The following is a 6118-nucleotide window of genomic DNA, read 5'->3' on the forward strand; positions in this document are numbered from 1 at the left end:
AATATTTTCTTGAAGGTTGATGGGCTCTCAAGGAAAGTATGGAATATTTTCTTGAAGGTTGCTGGCCCTTAAGAAAACTAATTTACTTGAAGGTTGCAATTTCTTGTCTCTTTTCTTGGCAGCTAGCCTTCAAGTAAATCATCCTTAAATGCTAAAATTGACAAGGAAACTAATTTTCCTTGTCTTATATCCTTTATGCAGTTTGCTTGACGGTTTGTGACCAAAGATATCATTTCATTGATGGTTTTGGACACTCAAAGTAATTCGGGATTGTGATAGTCGACATATGAATTGGCACTAGAAGGAACAAAGTAGTAAACATGTTGGCCGGCACAAAAAGGCATATAAAACGTGATTATATGTTAATATAATGTACATATATATACGGTGTGATCTTTTTGCCCTTTGAACAAATAAATCAACTGTTCCCAATCACCCGACCCAACTACAGAGTGCCAAGATAGAAAGATATTTCGCATGCATTCGCCAAGAAGTCCAGACAACTCTTCCATCCGCCGCGCCAGTGACTGAACAAATGTGTCATAGTCGACGGCATCAGACAAGTGCAGTCTCAGTTTTTTTTTCTTTGCGAAGGAAGTTCAGTCTTAGCTTTGCCAATCAAACAGTCCATTTACCAAGTCTCTACGCTCGGGGTTGGTCAAGCATCCATCGGCGTGAGTATTAAATATAGACGAAAATAAAAACTAATTACACAGTTTGGTCGGAATTGACGGGGCAATTTAAATATTTGCCCCCCTTACGGATGGCTCCTCTTCACTTGCCCCTCTTATAAATGCAATTAAAGATTTGCCCCAATTATCTACTCAGTGTTATATATTTACCCATTTTACCTCTTTAGCAGTCCAAGTCAGCATGTTAGCTTAGATGGGGTATAGGAAAATACTGCTGTGCCCCTCCCTCTGTTTTTGCTCTCTCCTAGAGACATAGCAGCCCCTAGCTCCCCAACGCCAGCCATGTCTCTAGCCGTGTCCCTCCGGTGTGCAGGTTGCCGCGTGCGGGAGCTCCATGGCCGTGCATGTGCAAGCAGCTTGCAGGAGCCACGCGTGCGGGAGGTTCATGGCCGTGCGCGTGCAAGCGGCTTGCAGGAGGCTGCGCGTGCGGGAGCTCCATGGTCGTGCACCTGTGAGCAACTTGCGAACGCGAGCAGCTGCAGCGGGCGACCGAGCTCGCGAGCAGGAGCAGCTGCTCCGGTGGCAATGCACGAGTGGCCGTGGGCGACCTGCTAGCATCGAGGAGAGGCCTGGCCGGAGCTTCTGCACAGCCATGGCAGGAGGCTCGGCTTGCGAGTGCGAAGGTCTGCAGCTGGCGGCCGGGCTCGCGAGCAGAAGCAGTGGCGAGGCGCAAACGGCTGCGCGCCAGGCGTCGACGTCAGGGAGAGGGCCTGGCCGGAGCTCCTGCGTGGCCATGGTTGGGGTCGGGCTCGCGAGCATGAGCACCGGCCGCCGACGCACCATGGTTCTGAACTCACCGGCCATGGTTTGTAAAAAATATACTAGTAACATTCATATTTCTAAATAAGTTGTATTATAAAAATATATTAAATAATTTATCTAATAATATTAATTATGTATAATAAATATTAATATTTTTAATATATATCTGAAAAAAAATATAAAAGTGCCTGACCTCTCTGAAATTGAGAATAACACTTTGACTGAGGGCGTAGTGTGTTCTGGCACTAAGTTTCTAGCAAACCATGTATGCCAAATAAATAAACAAATTTGCAGAATGAGTCTAAATTATTTGAGATGCGGTATTATTTAGTGGAGTGAATTCAGAAACTATATTCAATTTAAAAACTTTCATAGATGCTGCAGCCCGCAATGAACTCATCAGTCTCAGTGGTCAGAGCTATATATATGCAAGCAGCCGCAGGCCATGGTTTAGCACGCGCACGATACATATAAGGGGAGGGGTAATGTAGTCTTTTCCTGTAGCCAATCCAACCTGACGTGATGAGTGAGACTGCCACGTAGGTAAAATGGGCAAATCTATTGGACCGAAGAGATTCCTGGGGCAAATCTTTAATTGCACTTATAAGAGGGGCAAGTGAAGAGGAGCCATCCGTAAGGGGGGCAAATATTTAAATTGCCCGAATTGACGAGATGAATCTTTTGAGCCTAGTTAGTGCATGATTGAACAATATTTGTCAAATACAAACGAAATTACTACAGTGTCAATTTCCCAAAAATTTTTGGAACTAAACAAGGCCAAAGTGTGGATGAGATATTCCTGCAGTGCCATTGTCGCCACACCTCCGGAGTCCGGAACACCACCATGCCGTCGTCTCCATCCCGTGGCTCTGGCCTGCTCTTCTTTCTTGACAGGGAGGCGAAACGACAGGTTGCAGTCGCCAAGATGGAACGATATTTCCCTAGTTCGCCAAAAAGTCGAGACATCTATTCCTTATTCCTAGGAAAAGATGCAGCGAAGAACGAACAAATGTGCCTAGAGATATAGAAGTCGACGGTATCAGATGACAAGTCCACCCGTCTTTATTTAGCTTTTCCCTGGAGTCAAGTCCACCCGTCTTTAGCTCTTCACTTGAGTTTATCAGTCACTCTTTTTTAACTATGGAATATTGTTTTTCTCTCAAAATAAATCAACTTCATCTAAACAGTCGGCGTGCAGCATCCACGTCGGCATCATAGCGTGCAATCATCCAAGTCTTGGGATGAGATTCCTGCAGTGTCATTGTTGCCACACCTCCTCTTGGAACACCAACACTCTCCTATGCCATCGTCTCCATCCTGTCTGCTCTTCTTCCATGCCATGGTGGCCAGCGCCACCGCAGGGAAACTGGGCTTTGACGACTGATAAAATTCATTGCCACCTGCCAAAAGCAGGGCAGTCGGTAAATATTTTCTTTGGATTCTTCGCCGACTGCCCAATTATCCTGACAGGTGGCAAAGAAAAAGCAGTCGGCAAAGACGTCCTTTACCGACGGCCTGGCAGGTGGCAAAGAAAAGCTGGTGTGGCAAAGGTGGCTGTCTGGCAGGTGGCAAAGGAAAGCTGGTGGCAAAGGTGGCGGGACACTAACGGTGCCCATCGCCGTCCCCTTTGCCACCTGCCAGGCCGTTAGGCAGTCGGCAAAGATAAAATTTTTTATTTTTGAAAATTTGAATTTAGGTTTTGGACATTTGACGTCATCACTTGCTCCAAACTTCCTCAAACTTTTTTCATAGCCTCCATATGCAATAAGAGTGAACCTTAAAAACTTTTGTGATTTTGTGACCCTTTTTGCTATATTTTGTTAATTAATTTCTTTAATTGTATTTTCCACCGCAGAATCCTACTTTGAACTGCACGTGCATCAAATAATGAAACTTAGTCATTCAAAAAATGATATTCATGTTGGAGAGTCTATTTTAAGGTCGTTTCCAGAAACTCACCCAAAATTTTGACGTCTTTATCCATGGAACATGACCATCCAGGTGTGGTATAGGTGATTTTTAATTATATAAAATTTAAACGAAGTCAGAAAATTACGAAACTTGACGAGGTGTCATGTTATCACATGTGAAGCCTATGATAAAAGTTCGAGAAAGTTTTAAGGAAGTTGCGACGTCGAATGTCCAAAACCCAAACACCACTACATGTGATCTCATGTGAACACATGCGGAGATCTGTGGGTTTTGTACATCTGACATGACAACTTGCTCCAAAATTTTTCAAATTTTTATCATAGGCTCCTCATGTGATAACTTTACACCTCATCAAGTTTCGTAATTTTCTGATTTCATTTGAGTTTTATATAATTAAAGTTCACTTCTACCACACTTGGATGATCATGTTCTGTGGACAAGGACTTCAAAATTTTGGGTTAGTTTTTGGATATGGTCTAAAAATACATTATTCAACATTAATATCATTTTTCAAATGGCTAAGTTTTACTATTTCATGCACCTATAGTTCAAATGGCAGGTTGGACCGTCATCGTGGCCTTTGTGGCCAGCTAGGAGCTCTTCACACCACGGTGGTGACGGGTCGCAGGATGCGTGACTAGCTATGTGGTTCTTCTACTTTGCAGAATGTTTGATGATGGTTTTGCACACCATGTTGGATATTTGATGTTGGTTTTGCACACTTAGTACGATTTGTTGGATGATGGACTTGTTGGACTCATTTATTATGGTTTATGTGTGCTATATATGTGGATTTGTGTGATATAAATGTGGATCTGTGTGATATATGTGAATTCCAGTTATATAATCATATTTGTGATGCAAAATAAAAAACAGGCCAAAATTACTTATTCCAGCTTTGCCACCTGCCACGTGGAAAGCAGGTGGCAAAGCTAGAATCTCATGAACAATGACAGCTTTGCCACCTGCCAATAAAGACAGTCGGCAAAGAGTCCTTTGCCACCTGCAAACAAAGGCAGTCGGCAAAGAGTCCTTTGCCACCTGCCAACAAAGGCAGTCGACAAAGAATTTCTATTTTGAAAAAAATTAAAAGAGTCTTTGCCACCTGCCAATAAAGGCAGTCGGTAAAGAAATTCTATTATATAAAAAATAAGAAAAGCCTTTGCCGACTGCCGCGTGGCAGTCGGCAAACGGAATGCGCTCCGTGATCTCACAACGACGTTCGTTCCCTTTACCGACTGCTTTCCTCTTGGTAGGTGGCAAAAGTTTCTTTGCCGATGAATTTTTTTGCTATGTGCTCTTTGCCGACTGCCACGTGTAAAGCAGTTGGCAAAATCTTTATCACCTGTTTTAGAGTCTTTGCCGACTACTCTTGGCAGTCGGTAAAAAAGGGAATTCTAGTAGCGCGCCCACCGTCATGCTATCCACGGACAGCCAGTGGAGCTTGGTTCGTCTGCCAATCATCGTCAACGACGGCGCACTCTTCTTCCACCAACAGCTTGTTTCTGGTCCAACGTCGTCGCACTGCTGGACGCGCTCCCGTCGGCTGCGAGGACGCGTACCGGCCGGCAGGAGTTCCAGAACAACTTTGTGGTCTCCACCAACACGGCTGTCTTCGAGAAAGCTTACAGCACGCTCATGAGTAGCCTCTCCGGGGGCGTCGTCAACGGCTCCGGCACACGCCGGCCATCGCCACCACTGATGTCCGCAACAGCGGCGGCCGTGTATGATCCAATCCAAACTGCCCTCAACGGCACCATGTTTGGGCTCATGCAGTGCATGAGGGATCGGACGGCGGCGGAGTGCGCCAGCAGTGCTGACACACACTCGGGGTAGTGCCGAAAGCAAACGGGGATATGGCTTCTCCGAGCGCGCTAACACACGGAAATCCTACTTTTTGGTGACATTTCTTCAAAAAACACGGGAAGCACCGAGTGCTTTTGCATGTTTGCTCGGAGATTTTCTAGTTCCCTGTGCCCCCTGTCTATTTTACTCGGTGTTGGTTATCTTCGATCACTCGGAGGTGAGATGGTAACGGACAGTTGCATCACGTTAATTAATGTGTCTGCATTTACCGTGTGTTTTTCTTCCCATTTTAGCACTCAGTATTTGTTTTGTCACTTTATAGCACTCGGAGAACATTTATCAAATGCAATCACAATGCTCTAATTAATCCTTGCACAGAAATTTTGAATATTATTTTTTCATAGCATTCATAAAAGACGATACATGAGAAACTCAAATCCTATCAAAGGAAAATAAACCTCCATAACCAATTTGTCCATATCAATCAATGCTCTAATCAAATGAGCATAGTACATAAGCCAAATTTGCATAGTACATAAGGAAGATATTAGCTTGTCCTAGAGCCATTTGTCTCAGAATACCAATAATATGAAAGTAACTATCATAACCACCGAAAAGATCTGAGGTATCTGAACTATTAAGACATGTTTCTCCTGTTCCACACACAACTAGATTTTACAAGCATTCAAAATTTAGTATAAAATAAACGCCTCCTAGAGAGGATTTTCTAGTGTTTTAACTAGTAGTAGTGTTTTATTACTAACTATAAACACTAAGAGAACTCCACCATATTAGTAGTGATATATGACTATGACAAATTGCTTGTCGTTACCGTCACGACTGGGGAGGTCAACGGCAAAGTGGCATGGAGAGCAGGGCACACCTTGTCATTGTCGTTGCGAATGGGAAGGTCGACGATAAGGTGG

Source organism: Sorghum bicolor, chromosome 7 (genome assembly GCF_000003195.3).
Source record: "Sorghum bicolor cultivar BTx623 chromosome 7, Sorghum_bicolor_NCBIv3, whole genome shotgun sequence".
Classification (NCBI taxonomy): domain Eukaryota; kingdom Viridiplantae; phylum Streptophyta; class Magnoliopsida; order Poales; family Poaceae; genus Sorghum; species Sorghum bicolor.